Genomic DNA, 18,780 nt, shown 5'->3' with positions numbered 1-18,780 from the left:
TGAAAACGCAAGGACATTTAGGGGCACTCCCACACTTCATTCTGGTTATTGCTCCTTTTGTGTTCTCACTGAACCACACCACATCCTAAGTCCTTTGGGACTATACTTTCCCCAGGGAGCCTGGAATCCTACCCCAGCACACAAGAACTCTTCATACAGGCATAGACCTACTTACTATCTCAGTTATTCAAGGGTTTTTTCAAGTGTATTTAAAGGAAGAGTGTTGGTTAACTAGTAAGCATTTAAGGAACAGATTAATTTAACCTGCATATCATTTACATCAAAATGGATGAATGAAATAATTAGATATAGAAAATAAAATCAGGAAGATAAAGCAGAATTAAATCCTTTATCAAAGCCCTGGGGATAAGACAAAGCGGAGAGAATATTCTAAGATGACAGATGATAGGAAAAACCACATTGATAAAGATCTGAACTGTATAACAATGTTAAATTTCTTCAGATGACAGTATAACAAGTAAATTTAAACCAATAGCTGGGGGAAAATATTCACAATAAATATGAAAAAGGGTTAAAATCTCTATTATATATACAGCCCATGAAAAGGAATAAGAAAAATATTGAGACAACCTCCCAAAGGTAAACCGAGCAAGTGACAGGAACTGGCATTTCCCAACAGAGAAAACAATCAAGGAAAATAGATATAGGAAAAATACATATTAAAATAAGAAACGTTTTATACTATTAAATTAGCAACAGAAAAAGTGAGAGTGTGGTGAAATTGGTACTCTCATACTTCACTGGGATCATTGTAAATTGGTACAAACCACTGGGAAGCAATTTGATTGTAATTTTTAAGAACCATGCAAGACATCACTTTTGACTTAGTTTTCCCTAGAAAACTTCTAGAAAGTCAAGTTCATTGAAAGTATTAAAGAGAAAAATACTGTATGAACTAAAAGTTCATAATAATATTTTGAGTGAAAAACTGTTAGCAACATATATGTCCAATTATAGGTGAACAGTTAAATAAAGTATGTTATAACCATGGGATAGAATATTATGCATCTTTAAAATTACAAGCATGTAGACAAATTGGCTACATGGAAGATTTATTTGATATGAGGTAAAGTGAGGGAAAAAAAATCAGGGTACAAAAGGTACAAGTATGACACATATGTAAAAATATATGGGGACTTCCCTGGTGGTGCAGTGGTTAAGAGTCCACCTGCCAACGCAGGGGACACAGGTTCAAGCCCTGCTCCGGGAAGATCCCATGTGCCGCGGAGCAACAAAGCCCATGAGCCACAACTACTGAAGACTGCACGCCTAGATACCATGCTTCACAACAAGAGAAGCCACCACAATGAGAAGGCTGCGGACTGCAATGAAAAGTAGCCCGCGCTCACCACAACTAGAGAAAGCCCGCGAGCAGCAACAAAGACCCAACACAGCCAAAAATAAATAAATAAATTTATTTAAAAAAAATATGTGCATAACACTCCTGTACTGTACACTTAAAATGGCTGAGATGGTACATTTTATGTTGTATATTTTTTACCATGATGAAAAAGTGTATGCATGAGAGAAAAAATTGGAAGGGAATATACCAAAGTTCTAGCTTTTCTTTTGTGGTGGTGGGATTATGAATACTTTCACTTGTGATTTTTTTCTTTTTCTTTTTCTTTTTTTTTGCGGTATGCGGGCCTCTCACTGCTGTGGCCACTCCCGTTGCGGAGCACAGGCTCCGGACACGGAGGCTCAGCGGCCGCGGCCCATGGGCCCAGCCACTCCATGGCACGTGGGACCCTCCCGGAGCGGGGCACGAACCCGCGTCCCCCGCATCGGCAGGCAGACTCCCAACCACTGCGCCACCAGGGAAGCGCCCTTTTACTTGTCTTTTTTAAACTTTTTGGAAAATGTTTTATTATGTTAACAACTTAAAATATTTTATATTTACAAGTGATATTATCTCCCCTGGCCCTAAGCTCATTTGTCAAAAGCAGAATGCCAAAATCCTCTGAATAAGTGGGAGGCTCTAATAACAGCCTGTTTTCTTGCTTTTCTGTGATATTTTCTGGTTCATTTTATTCGAAGTCAGGAGGAGAAAGAAAAATGAAAAGGAACAAAAGATAAGAACAAACATTTCAAGTGACTCCTTTTCTTCTTTTCTTTTTATTTGTATTTTTTCCTTTGAAATGGTAAGAAAAGTTAAATGATTTGGCAATTTCCTATTACTACCGCAGTGACTCTGGATTACATTTTGGGGAACAAGGGGAGGAGGTGCACGAGATTTATAATTCAGTGATCAAATCCTCTGGTGATTCACTTCACAAGAAAACAGTTCTATATAGAAACAAGCTGCTCAAATGCTAGAAAACCCTGACACTATGTCACCTTTGCTCTTCTCTTTTAGGGAAACTGGACTTCCAGTAACTGTACTTTCACTGATCTTTCTCAGAAGGTGGTCCTGCAGGCTGCTGGTGGGGCTAGAGAAAGGAACATTTAAGGCAGAAACCCCTGTCTTTACCAGAAAACAGTCGTTATGTCAGGCACTGGGTACAGCAGTGGACAAAACAAAGATCCACACCTTAAGGAGCTCACATTCTAGAGGAGGGAGACAGACAATAAGCAAAACACAGATACTGCAAACTCTGACTGCACCAACAGAAACTCAGAGGCCCTTTTTATCTGGTTAAAGAGAAGCTCAAGAGAAAGTGAAACAGCTCCCATTCCTTGTGGGAGAAGGCTCCAGGCCAGCTGTGTGGCTGACAGGGTCTTGGTGCTCCGGCCGGGTGTCAGGCCTGTGCCTCTGAGGTGGGAGAACCGAGTTCAGGATATTGGTCCACCAGAGACCTCGCAGCCCCATGTAATATCAAACAGCAAAACTCTCTCTCCCAGAGATCTCTATCTCAACGCTAAGACCCAGCTCCACTCAACGACCAGCAAGCTACAGTGCTGGACACCCTATGCCAAACAACTAGCAAGACAGAAATACAACACCACCCATTAGCAGAGACGCTGTCTAAAATCATAAGAAGGTCACAGACACCCCCAAAGACACCACCGGATGCAGTCCTGCCCACCAGAAAGACAAGATCCAGCTTTATCCAGCAGAACACAGGCACCAGTCCCCTCCACCAGGAAGCCTACACAAGCCACTGAAACAACCTCACCCACTGGGGGCAGACACCAAAAACAACAGGAATTACGAACCTGCAGCCTGTGAAATGGAGACCCCAAACACAGTAAGTTAAGCAAAATGAGAAGACAGAGAAACACAAAGCAGATGAAGGAGCAAGGTAAAAACCCACCAGACCAAACAAATGAAGAGAAAATAGGCAGTCTACCTAAAAAAGGATTCAGAGTAATGACAGTAAAGATGACCCAAAATCTTGGAAATAGAATGGCGAAAATACAAGAAACGTTTAACAAGGATCTAGAAGAACTAAAGAGCAAACAAAAAATGATGAACAGCACCATAAATGAAATTAAAAATTCTCAAGAAGGAATCAATAGCAGAATAACTGAGGCAGAAGAACAGAGAAGTGACCTAGAAGATAAAATAGTGGAAATAATTACCGCAGAGCAGGATAAAGAAAAAAGAATGAAGAGAATTGAGGACAGTCTCAGAGACCTCTGGGACAACATTAAACGCACCAACTTTCGAATTATATGGGTCCCAGAAGAGGAAGAGAAAAAAAAGGGGCTGAGGAAATATCTGAAGAGATTACAGTTGAAAACTTCCCTAATATGGGAAAGGAAAGAGTCAATCAAGTCCAGGAAGTGCAGAGAGTCCCATACAGGATAGATCCAAGGAGAAACATGCCAAGACACATAATACTTAAACTATAAAGAATTAAATAAAAAGAAAAAATATTAAAAGCAGCAAGGGAAAAGCAACAAATAACATACAAGGGAATCCCCATAAGGTTAACAGCTGATCTTTCAGCAGAAACTCTGCAAGCCAGTAGGGAGTGGCAGGACATATTTAAAGTGATGAAAGGGAAAAACCTACAACCAAGATTACTCTACCCAGCAAGGATCTCATTCAGATTCAACAGAGAAAGTAAAACCTTTACAGACAAGGAAAAGCTAAGAGAATTCAGCACCACCAAACCAGCTTTACAACAAATGCTAAAGGAACTTCTCTAGGCAAGAAACACAGGAGAAGGAAAAGACCTACAATAACAAACCCAAAACAACTAAGAAAACGGTAATAGGAACACACATATGGATAACTACCTTAAATGTAAATGGATTAAATGCTCCCACCAAAAGACATAGACTGGCTGAATGGACACAAAAACAAGATCCATATATATGCTGTCTACAAGAGACCCACTTCAGACGTAGAGACACATACAGACCAAAAGTGAGGGGATGGAAAAAGATATTCCACACAAATGGAAATCAAAAGAGAGTTGGAGTAGCAACTCTCATATCAGACAAAATAACTTTAAAATAAAGACTATTACAAGAGACAAAGAAGGACACTACATCATGATCAAGGGATCAATCCAAGAAGAAGATATAACAATTGTAAATATTTATGCACCCAACATAGGAACACCTCAATACATAAGGCAAATGCTAACAGCCTTAAAAGGGGAAACTGACATTAACACAGTCATAGTAGGGGACATTAACACCCCATTTTCACCAATGGACAGATCATCCAAAATGAAAATAAATAAGGAAACACAAGCTTTAAATGAGACATTAAATAAGATGGTCTTGTTATTTATAGGACATTCCATCCAAAAACAACAGAATATACTTTCTTCTCAAGTGCTCATGGAACATTCTCCAGGATAGATCATACCTTGGGTCACAAATCAAGCCTTGGTAGATTTAAGAAAATTGAAATCATATCAAGTATCTTTTCTGACCACAATGCTATGAGACTAGACATCAATTACAGGAAAATATCTGTAAAAAATACAAACACATGGAGGCTACACAATAAACTACTTAATAACCAAGAGATCACTGAAGAAATCAAAGAGGAAATCAAAAATACCTAGAAACGAATGACAATGAAAACACGATGACCCAAAACCTATGGGATGCAGCAAAAGCAGTTCTTAGAGGAAAGTTTATAGCAATACAATCCTACCTTAAGAAACAAGAAACATCTCAAATAAACAACCTAACCTTACACCTAAAGCAATTAGAGAAAGAAGAACAAAAAAAAAACCCAACGTTAGCAGAAGGAAAGAAATCATAAAGATCAGATCAGAAATAAATGAAAAAGAAATTAAGGAAATGATAGCAAAGATCAGTAAAACTAAAAGCTGGTTTTTGAGAAGATAAACAAAATTGATAAACCATTAGCCAGACTCATCAAGAAAAAAAGGGAGAAGACTTAAATCAGTAGAATTAGAAATGAAAAAGGAGAAGTAACAACTGACACTGCCGAAATTCAAAGGATCATGAGAGATTACTACAAGCAACTATATGCCAATAAAATGGAGAACCTGGAAGAAATGGACAAATTCTTAGAAATGCACAACCTTCCAAGACTGAACCAGGAAGAAATAGAAAATATGAACAGACCAATCACAAGCACTGAAATTGAAACTGTGATTAAAAATCTTCCAACAAACAAAAGCCCAGGACCAGATGGCTTCACAGGTGAATTCTATCAAACATTTAGAGAAGAACTAACACCTATCCTCAAACTCTTCCAAAATATAGCAGAAGGAGGAACACTCCCAAACTCATTCTATGAGGCCACCATCAGCCCGATACCAAAACCAGACAAAGATGTCACAAAGAAAGAAAACTACAAGTCAATATCACTGATGAACATAGATGCAAAAATCCTCAACAAAATACTAGCAAACAGAATCCAACAGCACATTAAAAGGATCATACACCATGATCAAGTGGGCTTTAACCTAGGAATGCAAGGATTCTTCAATATATGCAAATCAATCAATGTTATAAACCGTATTAACAAATTGAAGGAGAAAAACCATATGATCATCTCAATAGATGCAGAAAAAGCTTTTGACATAATTCAACACCCATTTATGATAAAAACCCTCCAGAAAGTAGGCATAGAGGGAACTTGCCTCAACATAATAAAGGCCATATATGACAAACCCACAGCCAACATCGTTCTCAATGGTGAAAAACTGAAACCATTTCCTCTAATATCAGAAACAAGACAAGGCTGTCCACTCTCACCACTATTATTCAACGTAGTTTTGGAAGTTTTAGCCACAGCAATCAAAGAAAAAGAAATAAAAGGAATCCAAATCGGAAAAGAAGAAGTAAAGCTGTCAGGAAACACTCCCATTTACCATTGCAACAAAAAGAATAAAATACCTAGGAATAAACCTACCTAATGAGACAAGAGACCTGTATGCAGAAAGCTATAAGACACTGATGAAAGAAATTAAAGATGATACAGACAGATGGAGAGATATACCATGTTCTTGGATTGGAAGAATCAACATTGTGAAAATGACTATACTACCCAAAGCAATCTACAGATTCAATGCAATCCATATCATACTACCACTGGCATTTTTCACAGAACTAGAACAAAAAATTTCAGAATTTGTATGGAAACACAAAAGACCCCGAATAAAGCAACCTTGAGAAAGAAAAACAGAGCTGGAGGAATCAGGCTCCCAGACTTCAGACTATACTACAAAGCTACAGTAATCAAGACAGTATGGTACTGGCACAAAAACAGAAATATAGATCAATGGAACAGGATAGAAAGCCCAGAGATAAACCCACACACGTATGGTCACCTTATTTGTGATAAAGGAGACAAGAATATACAATGGAGATAAGACAGCCTCTTCAATAAGTAGTGATGGGAAAACTGGACAGCTACATGTAAAAGAATGAAATTAGAACACTCCTTAACACCATACACAAAAGTAAATTCAGAATGGATTAAAGACCTAAATGTAAGGCCAGACACTATCAAACTCTTAGAGGAAAATATAGGCAGAACACTCTATGACATAAATTATAGCAAGATCCTTTTTGACCCACCTCCTAGAGAAATGGAAATAAAAACAAAAATAAACAAATGGGACCTGATGAAACTTAAAAGCTTTTGCACAGCAAAGGAAACCATAAACAAGACGAAAAGACAACCCTCAGAATGGGAGAAAATAGTTGCAAATGAAGCAACTGACAAAGAATTAACCTTCAAAATTTACAAGCAGCTCATGAAGTTCATTTTGGAAAAACAAAAAACCCAATCCAAAAATGAGCAGAAGTCCTAAATAGACATTTCTCCAAAGAAGATATACAGATTGTCAACAGACACATGAAAGGATGCTCAACGTCACTAATTATTAGAGAAATGTAAATCAAAACTACAATGAGGTATCACCTCACACCAGTCAGAATGGCCGTCACCAATAAATGTACAAACAATAAATGCTGGAAAGGATGTGGAGAAAAGGGAACCCACTTACACTATTGGTGGGAATGTAAATTGATACAGCCACTATGGAGAACAGTATGGAGGTTCCTTAAAAGCTAAAAATAGAACCACCATACGACCCAGCAATCCCAATACTGGGCATATACCCTGAGGAAACCATAATTCAAAAAGAGTCATGTACCGCAATGTTCATTGCAGCTCTCTTTACAACAGTCAGGACACAGAAGCAACCTAAGTGTCCATTGATCGAATGGATAAAGAAGATGTGGCACATATATACAATAGAATATTACTCGGCCATAAAAAGAAATGAAATTGAGTTAACCTAGGGCCAGGACAGGAATAAAGACGCAGACGTAGAGAATGGTCTTGAGGGCACGGGGAGGGGGAAGGGTAAGCTGGGACAAAGTGAGAGAGTGGCATGTATACATATACACTACCAAATGTAAAATAGACAGCTAGTGGGAAGCAGCCACATAGCACAGTGAAATCAGCTCGGTGCTTTGTGACCACCTAGAGGGGTGAAATAGGGAGGGTGGGAGGGAGATGCATGAGGGAGGAGATATGGGGATATATGTATATGTATAGCTGATTCACTTTGTTATACAGCAGAAACTAACACACCATTGTAAAGCAATTATACTCCAATAAAGATGTTAAAAAAATAAAATAACTAAAAAACATAATAATAATAAGCAGGGCTTCCCTGGTGGCGCAGTGGTTGAGAGTCCGCCTGCCGATGCAAGGGACGCGGGTTCGTGCCCCAGTCCGGGAAGATCCCACATGCCGCGGAGCTGGGCTGGGCCCGTGAGCCATGGCCGCTGAGCCTTGCGTCCGGAGCCTGCAGGTCTGGAGCCTGTGCTCCGCAACTGGAGAGGCCACAACAGTGAGAGGCCCGCGTACCGGAAAAAAAAAAAAAAAAAAAAGCAAAACATAGTATTTAGATGGTGATTCAGTCTATGGAGAAATGTAAATCCGGGACAAGAAACGGACTTGTGAGGGGAGGTCAAGCAAGGTTTCGCTGAAGGAGATGGAAGAGCTGTCCAGGCTCCATGAACAGCAAATTCAAGAGCCCCATGGGACTGTGTCTGGCCACTCCAGAAACTGTAGGAGACTGAAGTGGAGTGAGGAAGGGCTGGATACCATGAGGTGAGGTCAGAAAGGCAAAAGGCCAGGTCACTCAGTGCCACCTGGACTATTAGCTTTTACTGGAATTGAGATCGGAAAACGTTGGAGGCTTTTGAACAGAGGTATGACACGATCTGACTTAAGTTTTTACAGGATCTCTTTGGGCACTGTGTTAAGAACAGACTGAAAGGGGCAGGGAAGAAAGAGGAAGTGATGGCAACAATCCAGGAGAGCGTGGATGAGGGCTTGGAAGATGTTGAGACTGGGGGAGGCTGAGCCCAATTTGCCAGGAAGTCAGTGAGCATAAGCTTCAAGGCTCCTCACTTGGACAGGTTCCTTTCAAGGCCCAGAAGGGGCCCTGGTAACGTGTTCACATGGTGATAGGTTGCAATAAAATTTGCAAAACTGGGGTATTTCAACCACAAATGGTTAAGACCACTGTCTCTTTTCCACCCCAACTTCCCCTCAGTCCCCTCAAGTCTGGTGGTATTGAAGTGGTTGTGGGCATTTGGGGGAAGGTTTAATCAGAGACATATTTTTATATTGGGGTACAGGGATGTGGTTTGCAGTCACTTCTGTCAAGTCCTATTATTGCTTACTGTATGGCTTCCAGGAATATTCCTACTGCACTCCATGCTAACTCACCTGACAAGGTATGTTGTACTGAGACATGAACATTCCTACACTGCCAGGCACCAAACTTATGTCAGTGGTAGAAGAGAAACAAGGTTTGAAATGTACAGCCCCAGAAGCTAGTCTCTGAAAATTCTTCAGATCATCACACGTGTAGAATGGTAAGCAGAAGATTCAGCTTTTGTTTATGTCTAGTCAAAATAGCATTCTCTCCTGCCAGGAATGAAATCAACCATACAGCTTATACAATAATAAATGTACCATAAGGGATTTTTTTCTTTGTTAATGGGAGTGATATATTTGATAAAGCTTGAATATGACATTTTAACTGCTATTTGGAAATATCTTCTGGAACATTTTCAATACAAGAGAGTACAGGGACTTCCCTGGTGGTCCAGTGGTTAAGACCTGGCCTTCCAATGCAGGAGGTGCAGGTTTAATCCCTGGTCAGGGAGCTAAGACACCACATGCGTCACTGCCAAAAAACCAAAACGTAAAACAGAATCAGTGTTGTAACAAATTCAATAAAGACTTTAAAAATGGTCCACATCAAAAAAATAAAAATATTAAAAAAAAACAGAGTACAGACTTCTGATTTTTTCCTTATAGGGAGGACACTATTCTTTCTCATCTCTAAATTCATTTATGTATAGAGTGGGGAGTTAGATGAAAGAGGTGAGGGGAATAAGAGGTACAAACTTCCAATTATAAAGTAAACAAGTCACGGGGAGGTAACTTATAGCATAAGGAATATATACAATAATACTGTAATAACTTTGTGTGGTGTCAGATGGTTACTAGACTTATCGTGATCATTTCGTAATGTATTTAAATGGCGAATCACTATGTTGTACACCAAAACTCACATAATATTGTATATCAACTATATTTCAATCAAAATAAATAAATAATTTTAAAAGTCAATTCATTTATGTATTAAAGAATTGAGAGAAAAAGATACATAAAATTAGTGAAATGTAAAAAAGTTAAAGATAAGTTATTAAAATCAATAGAAATTTTTCTGACATCAATACGCAAATAATAACAACACATTTCAGATTATACTGCAAGCAGTAATTCATTCAGAGGAAAAGATAATGTCAAATGGAATCAATGAACAGGCCCTTGGATTGTCTGATGATCCAATAATGAGGTAGAGTATAGTATATAATCACAAAGGAAAAACATTTACAATTCTTGCTGCTGTCATGTGAAATATTGACATTGATAAGGAAAATATGCCAGTACAATGAGGACATCGGTAACAAACTGGTTAATGAATGTCATCAGTTCTAAGAATATTTAAGACGAATCAATGGAAAAGAAACATGAAATGTCCTGAAATATTACAACTCACACATTGACAAATTTAGAGGTTTTTCCAAATCTGACAATTCTAAAAAATTATATGACAATTACCAGTAACTTGCTGTGAGGCTGAAAGAAATTATGTGAATATTTTTAAATCAAATTTTTATCCATCACATGGAAGTACTGAATTATCTTTCTGGTCTATAGAAAATGATATTACAGGAGCATTGTCTTACGAAAAGAACAAAAAATGTGCACTTAAAAAGTGAAAAAAAAGTATTATAAAGGTATGTCAAGAAGGTAATTAATAAAAATATGGTATTTTTCTTAATTTTTCTGATATTTTTGGTATTTGTCAGTGTTTTACATTTGTAATTTGTTGTAGGTTTTTTGTTTGTTTTGTTTTGTTTTTCAGAATAAGAGAATTACTTTCCTAATTACAACCTTGTTCATCAACACTGTGGAAGAGGTAGGCAGGTAGTTGGCACCTAATAGTCAGCCAGCTAACTTTATAACCTTTAATATATATATTTTTTTCTGGTCATACATGATAGTAAAATCTAGAATCAATTGGAAAGCATATAGAAGAAAAAGACTCTGGGCTTCCCTGGTGGCGCAGTGGTTGAGAGTCCACCTGTCGATGCTGGGGACGCGGGTTCGTGCCCCGGTCCGGGAAGATCCCACATGCCGCGGAGCGGGGCTGGGCCCGTGAGCCATGGCCGCTGAATCTGCGCGTCCGGAGCCTGTGCTCCGCAACGGGAGAGGCTACAACAGTGAGAGAACGGCGTACCGCCTACCCCAGCCCCTGCTGCCACCAAAAAAGACAAACAAAAACCCAAACCTTAAAAAATAAAAAAAACTAAAATATGTTGCTTTAAACCATTTTATAATTCATTCTATTCATGGCCTTTCACTCGATTTTGCTGCATTGTAACATCATGGGTTGGGTTAAACAATTTTTTCAAATCATATTTAAAGGGAGATATGAAAGAGCAAAGGGGTTGTGTTGGGGGAAAAAATGGTTTCTGAGAATTCTGAGGCTTTGATCTATGTATTAAATAGTGAAGGGAACCACAGGCTTATCTGCACATCTTGTAAGCCATTCGAGGAAATCTCTGGAGAGTGTGACACCTTCACAGATAACACGGAGTAAACTTGATCATGGTCCCTTTGATGCCACATCTTGTCTTGTTTCTCCTCAGTTTCCTCCCTCTCTGATCCGACAACAGCTGGGAGGCAGGAAGTGGGGGGTCCAGGGCAGAGCCCCCAGCAGATTAAGTCCTATGTTTCAGGGAGGGCAAGACTGGGAGTGTTGGAAGTCGGGGGTGGGGTGGCCACAGAATCCATCACCCAGGCAGAGAGAACACAATATTGATTTATGTTTGTTTGGGTTTTTTTTAATTAATTAATTTTATTTATTTTTGGCTGCGTTGGGTCTTCGTTGCTGCGCGTGGGCTTTCTCTAGTTGTGGCGAGCGGGGGCTACTCTTCGTTGCGGTGCCTGCAGGCTTCTCACTGCAGTGGCCTCTCCTGCTGTGGAGCGCGGGCTCAGTAGTTGTGGCACGTGGGCTTCGTTGCTCCGCGGCATATGGGATCTTCCTGGACCAGGGCTCGAACCCGTGTCCCCTGCATTGGCAGGCGGATTCTTAACCACTTTGTCACCAGGGAAGTCCCTTGATTTATGTTTTTGAACTTTGTTCCTTTTGAGTGTGAAAGACAAATGAAGCGAGGATTCGTTTAAGGAGTATTTCTGGAGAAGCAATCATTTGTTAAATCTGAAAAATTCCTTTAAAAGAGGAATTCTTGGATTGGTCTTATAAAAAACAGAAATCGCAGAAAGTACTAAGATTTGCCAGTAAATTACAGGAATTTCTTAGTGCTACATCTTAAGTTTTCGAAACCAGACAAAACAATTTCTTGCAAGCAGCTAATTCCGCATAAGTCTCAGAACACATGAGTTTTAACCTCATCTTCCCTCTGGGAGCCTGGAAACCTAGCAACAGTGCAAGTCCCATCCCCCCACCCCACTGCTGGCCCTTTCCTTCGGCTCCTTTTGGTCACCCCATTGAATTCCCAGCTGCCACTGATGTCTCCCGTGACCAATGGCAGATTGCTTGTGGGCAGGGTCTGTGCCTTGGTTTACACGTGTCTAATACCTCTTAGCACACTGAGTATTTGTAGAATAAAAGAAGGAGTGATTGTGAAAAATGATTTTGAAATGGTTTGGAATGTGATTGGGAAAGGTGATAGGCTCTGGAGCTGGGAGGTGTGGCATGGCACAGAGGTGTCCTACCAGTTGGTCAAATGTTATTACTCTACCCTGTCATTCCCTAATTTCCACACCCTCACAGGATCAGAGGTGGGCAGCAGACGTGACATATGTAAAGTATGACAAATCAGAGAGAATTCATACCCACACTTATCTGAACCTTCTTCCCACCACATTATTTTCAACAGGGAAGGAAATGAAGCAAGATATGCAGGTCAAAGCCTCCTCTCTTCTTTTTCCCACCTACACTTCTGGTGGAGATGCTCAGGTGTTAAATGGCTCAAAAGAAAAGGAGCTTCAAATGTAGGAACAAAGGAACTCTAACCTGGGAAAAGTCACTGAACCAGCTGGTGCTGCAAAGGGCAGGGATGGGGGGATCCAGGCACTGTTGAGGTGATGCAGGCAGCAAGAGCCCTGAAGGGCGAGGGTAACCACCGGCTGCTTCAAGGAGGAACTAAACCGCAGAAGAGTCTGAAGGAACCAAAAGAATGAAGTGCCCAAGTCAGATACTTATGGACTGGTGAAGGGGATTCCCATCCAGGCGACGCCAGGAGCAGAAATGGACAGAAAGCTCCAGTGCCATTGTGGCGGAAGATGTGGGCCACAGAGCCACATATGCGGGCAACAATGGAGGCCTTAAAACCCATGACTAGGTATGAGCTCAAAGGCGTGGGAGACAGTCTCTGAAATGAAGCTAGTCAAGGTGATAATACAGTCGGCCTGAGCCTTCACAGTCACAGGTGTTGGCTGGAGCAGTAGACCCAGAGGAGTCAGCTTTTCTTACCTGGCTCCCCCAGGCCACCTAGTAGCTAAAGGAAAGGAGGACCAGAGGGCAAATACATCTGCTGGCACCAGGGAGTCCATCTGAGGGGTGTGTATGCCCTCCTCTGCTCTGACATCCTCAGGGCTACAGGGACTAGACTTCAATGGTAGTAGCCAGAAGACTCCAGCGTTCTCATTCAGGGGAGCTTCCCAGTGATTTGCCCTCAGGACTTTAAATCCCCCAGCCACGCACCTACTCCCCACTCCACTCCCCTGCCTCCTGCTAAGAAGACTGTCTTCTAAACTCAATAAAGAATATGAATACCACAGGTCACTAATGCCTGAGATTGTGATATAGGGAAACTGAAAAGTTAGAAATTTGCAATATGAAATCATTCATTCATTCATTCATTCATTCAACTAATATTAGTGGAGGGCCCACGGGGTACAAACAACTTAGAGATACAGCAATGAATTATAGGAGGACTCTTCAACCCTGAAGCTTCAAATGAGTATAGTATTAATTTCCCCAAATCCTTTCATATAAAATCTCCACTAACCTATTAGTGGTTCTCTAGAAAGATTTTTTTTTCTTCATTTTTGTACAGAGAGGCTTGATAATAGAATCTGTTTGCAAAACAAATGGTCAGGGAGCAGGGGGCAGGGGATAACTCCAAAGAAACCAAAACTAACAGCTAAAAACAGTCTTATCTGAAATATACTGAGATAATGGAACTGAAACAGCTTAAAGAGCCTCTGGGGTACAATTCGTTTCTTAATTCTCAATGACAGGAAGAAGAGAAGATAGTGCCAAAGACAATTCATATTCACTTGCATTTGTGTTATAGTTTTTTAATCATTTAAAAATCAAATCTATTTTCATGCAAGTATATGCACATAATTTAAAGAATCAAATCTATAAGGGTTATAACAAAAAATATCAGTCCCTTGGCCCACTTTTCCCACTTAGATTCATCCACAGAGTTAGCTACTTCCATTCTTTTAGCTGTGTTTTTCTGGCATTTACTGAATAATACCCATCTCCGGCTATCTCTTGAGTTGGCTACTTTAGACACTTTGCACTGACGAAGATTTCACTCCCCAACGTTCCCACTTCGTGGCTGATATTCAGATGGTCAGAGTTACAACCATATGAGTTGTTTCAGCACTGAAAAATGAACTTCTGTACTGGTTGGTACAGAAGCTTCCTCAGCATCCTATCCCTGTCACCCTGGCTGCTCCAGTTCCTATCCTGGGAAACCCCGGACTTCCCCAGGACCCAGCAGATAAGCGGGCATTCCAGATCCCCTGCTCCAGTGTTTTGACCACTGTCTGTTCTGAATGTCCAGTACTCATGCTGTACTCATTGTTAATTCCTAATCTTCTTGCCCTCCCAATATAACTGTCTTGATTTTTTATTGAGTTCAGATTTGGAGTATACATTATTATGTCTATATAAATATTATTCACCATGGAGCCAACTATTACTACATTTCTTTTCTTGTGTAACTTTCTGCTTTTATTGTAGTGAATAATTGCCTGATATTTGATTTGATTTGTTTCTTTGAACATCTGAATACTATAAAATACCTCTTCTGTAAAATTTTCCATGTTGTCAGTTAGATTCTCTCCTCCCAAAAATATCTCTTTTGGAGTCTGACATGTTCGTATTCCAACCTGGTCTGACTGGTCTCTTCTCCAGATCTGCTGAACAGTGTCCTGTGGACTTGAGTTGGCTGCTATCTTGTAGCCTCTCTTTCCTAGATCCCATGGGTTTCTTCTTTGGTTTACCCTTTGTAGTGGTGCACATCCTCTACAAGTGTCCCCAAACAGGATGCTTTGGAAGTAATTTTTTTCTTTTCTTTTTTTTAAGATTTTGCATGTCTGGGAATGGCTTTTAGCTAACCTCACACTTAACTGTTTGGCTGGGTATAGAGTCCTAGGTTGCAAATCACTTATACTGAGAATTTCCAGATTGTATTGCTCCAGGGACTTCTAGATTCGGGATTGTTTGGTTTGATGCCATTCCAATTCCCTTTTCTTTATGATCTATTTCCTCTGGTGGCAGCTTTTAGGAACTTCTATTTATCTAACATTTCTCAGTTATGTGCCTTGGTGGGTGTGAGTTTGTTTTTTGTTTCTTGTCTTTTTTCATTCCTTGTGTTGAATACTCAGCTTTCATCCTCTGGAGTCTTGGTATCTGGGAATGTTTCTTGTATTATTCCTATTTCTTCACTCTCTTTTTGAGATATACTTCACATACCACACAATTCACCCACTTAAACTATACAGTTCAATGGGTTTTAGTATATTCACCAAGCAACCATCACTGCTATAAAACATTTTCATCACCCCTGAGAGAAACCTCATACACATTAGTGGTCACTCCCCATTCCTCCCACCCTCTCCCTTCCTCTGGTCCTAGGCAACCACTAATCTATTTTCTGTTTCTATAGATTTACCTGTTCTGGACATTTCATATAAATGGTGTCATACAAAAGACAGTCTTTTGTGAGTGACTTACCACTTAGCATGTTTTCAAGTTTCATCCACATTGTAACATGTACTGTACTTCTTATTGCCAAATAATATTCCATCAGTTGGATATACCACATATTATTTATCCATTTGTCAGTTGATAAGACATTTGGGTTGCTGCCACAAATGTTCATGTACAAGTTACTGCACAGACATGCCTTCAGTTCTCTCAGGTTTAGACCTCAGAATTGAATTGCTGGGTCATGTGGTAACTGCGTTATCTCTTTGATAATTTTGACTCCTCTGTTTTTTCTGCCCTTTCTTTCTGGGAAGGTTATCAATTCAATATTGGCCCTCTAAATTTATTCTCTTTATTCTTATCTTTGCTTTCTAATTTGCCATCTTCTAATCTTTTTGTTTTACCTTGGGGAAATTCTCATGTTATCTTTCAGCTCTCCTACTGAATTTATTTCAACTTTTACACTTCAACTTTTAATTTTTGAGAACTCTTTCTTCTTTACTGGGAGAGCAGTAATTATTCCGAACTCTGTTTTGTATTTATCTGTTTTTTGTTTGTTTCTGAGGTCCTAATTTCCCTTTGGTTTTTGTGTTGTTTTCAGTTAACCAATATGCATTAAGAAACTATCATGGGCCCTGCAGGCACTATTTTAGGTACCTTGTATTTTAGATACAAAGATTCCTGCCTTTGTGGGACTCAGTCTTTTGGATTCTGCATTTGGAGGCCTCCTTCAAACGTCTGGCGAATTTCCATTTGTGTGTTTATTATTTTTTAAAATAAAACTTACATAAAATAAAATGCAGAAATTAAAGTGTATAGCTCAATGAAATTTTACACGTGTATACAGCAATATGAGCACCACTAAGATCAAGATATAGAACACTGCTGTCGCCCAAAAAGGTTCCCTGTGCCCATTCCCAGTTAATAATTCCTCTTTCCCCACAGGTTACCACCATAGGTTTGTTTTGCCTATTCTGTGATTTCGCATACAATACGTACTCTTTCAAGCCAGGTTTCTTTCATTCAGTATAACGTCTTTGGGATTCATCCATATTACGTGTCAGTAGTTTCATCTTTTAAAAAAATTCCTGTGTTGTATTTCATTATGTGTACATGCCGTAACTTATTTTTTCATTCGACCATTGATGGATATTTGGGTTGCTTCCTGTTTTTCATTATGTCTGTTTTTTTTTAACTTTTAAAAAATATTTATTTGGCTGCACCAGGTCTTAGTTGCGGCACACAGGATCTTTGTTGCGGCACGTGGGATCTTTTAGTTGTGGCATGTGAACTCTTAGTTGTGGCATGCGATATCTAGCTCCCTGATCAGGGATCAAACCCAAGCTCCCTGCACTGGGAGCGCAGAGTCTTAGCCACTGGACCACCAGGGATGGTCCCTGTCTGTTCATTTTTGAGAGTAAAATACCACCAGTCCCTGTCTGTTCACTTTTGAGAGTAAAATATATACAAAAATGTTTCTGGAAGTTCTAGGTAAGTGAGGCTTAGAGACTAAAGTAGAGCTACTGGATTGGCCAGCTGGAAATGTGGTTTAGGATCTCCAAATATCACTGTCTATAACTCTTTTCTCTGGGGGTTGTTCAGTTTCTCTAAAGAAGGATCATCTAAGATGTGTGAGCCAGGCTGGAACTTCTGGAACTTCAAGTCTTATCATTCCAGAGCAGAATTTCATTTTGCCCATTTTTTTGTACTGAGTTTCACCCTTCTCTCCAGAGCATCTTTACTTCAGTTTTTCAGAAAACAAATTCCTTTGGCGAAGATTAATTACTGACAGTGAGCACAGGAGATAAGGACACAATCTCGTTGTCAGGCTCCTCCACCTCATCTCAGCCTTTTGTGGTATTGTAGTGTCCTCCATTCTTCAACTGTTCAGAGGTTCTGGGGGGAAAACCGGATTTCTCTTATCAGTGCATCTCTCTACAGACACTTAGGATGGATCTTCCTCTGATCTGCTAAATCATTTCTCTTTCCTCCATGTACTTTCCTTCTTCATATGCTAAGGTTTGGGGCAACGTATCTCCTGGTTTCATCAAAAGATGAGTGTGTTTCTCTTTCTTTTGCTATTTTGGGGTAAATGCTACAAAAGGAGGAAAATGGATTCAATGGATTTCCACTTCCTTTTCCCTCATTTGCTGAAATTAATGGCTCCTCATCACCAATTCTAAGAAGTACAAAATTCTTAAGAGCTGATCCTGCTTCTTTCTTCAGGTTCACCTGTAGCAAGCCTCTTTAAACAAGACCCACACAGAGACACTTACCTGATGGTCCTCCAGTACACAACGCTCCGTCACAACCACCTGCTTTGTTAAATTCTCTCAGGCTGCCAGGAATCTTCCTCCCTGATTATTCGCCTAAAATATTCAAGACTGTTCAAATGTCACCTCCTCCACAAAGACTTCCATGACTTCTCACCAAAGTTCCCTCCACACACATTTATAGAGCAGTTGCTGCATTGCAGGATCACTGTTCACATGCCTGTTCTCCTCACTAGAATATGAGATTCTTGAAGACAAGTTTTATCCTACGGGTGTTTTCACTTCCTATGTCAAACCAAGTAATAATAATGCTTATGGAATGCTTACTATGTATACTCTGCACCAAGTACTAGTCTAAGGACTTTATATTATGAACTCATTTACTTCCCATAATAACACTGTAAGGTGGGTTTTATCATCACACCCATGTTACATATGAGAACACTGCGGTGCAGAGAGGTTAAGCAACTTGTCCAATTCTATCTAATAACAGGAGAGCAGAAATCTGAATGCAGATGATCTGGCTG

This window comes from Phocoena phocoena, chromosome 1 (assembly GCF_963924675.1).
Source record: "Phocoena phocoena chromosome 1, mPhoPho1.1, whole genome shotgun sequence".
Classification (NCBI taxonomy): domain Eukaryota; kingdom Metazoa; phylum Chordata; class Mammalia; order Artiodactyla; family Phocoenidae; genus Phocoena; species Phocoena phocoena.
This window is presented reverse-complemented; position numbering follows the sequence as displayed.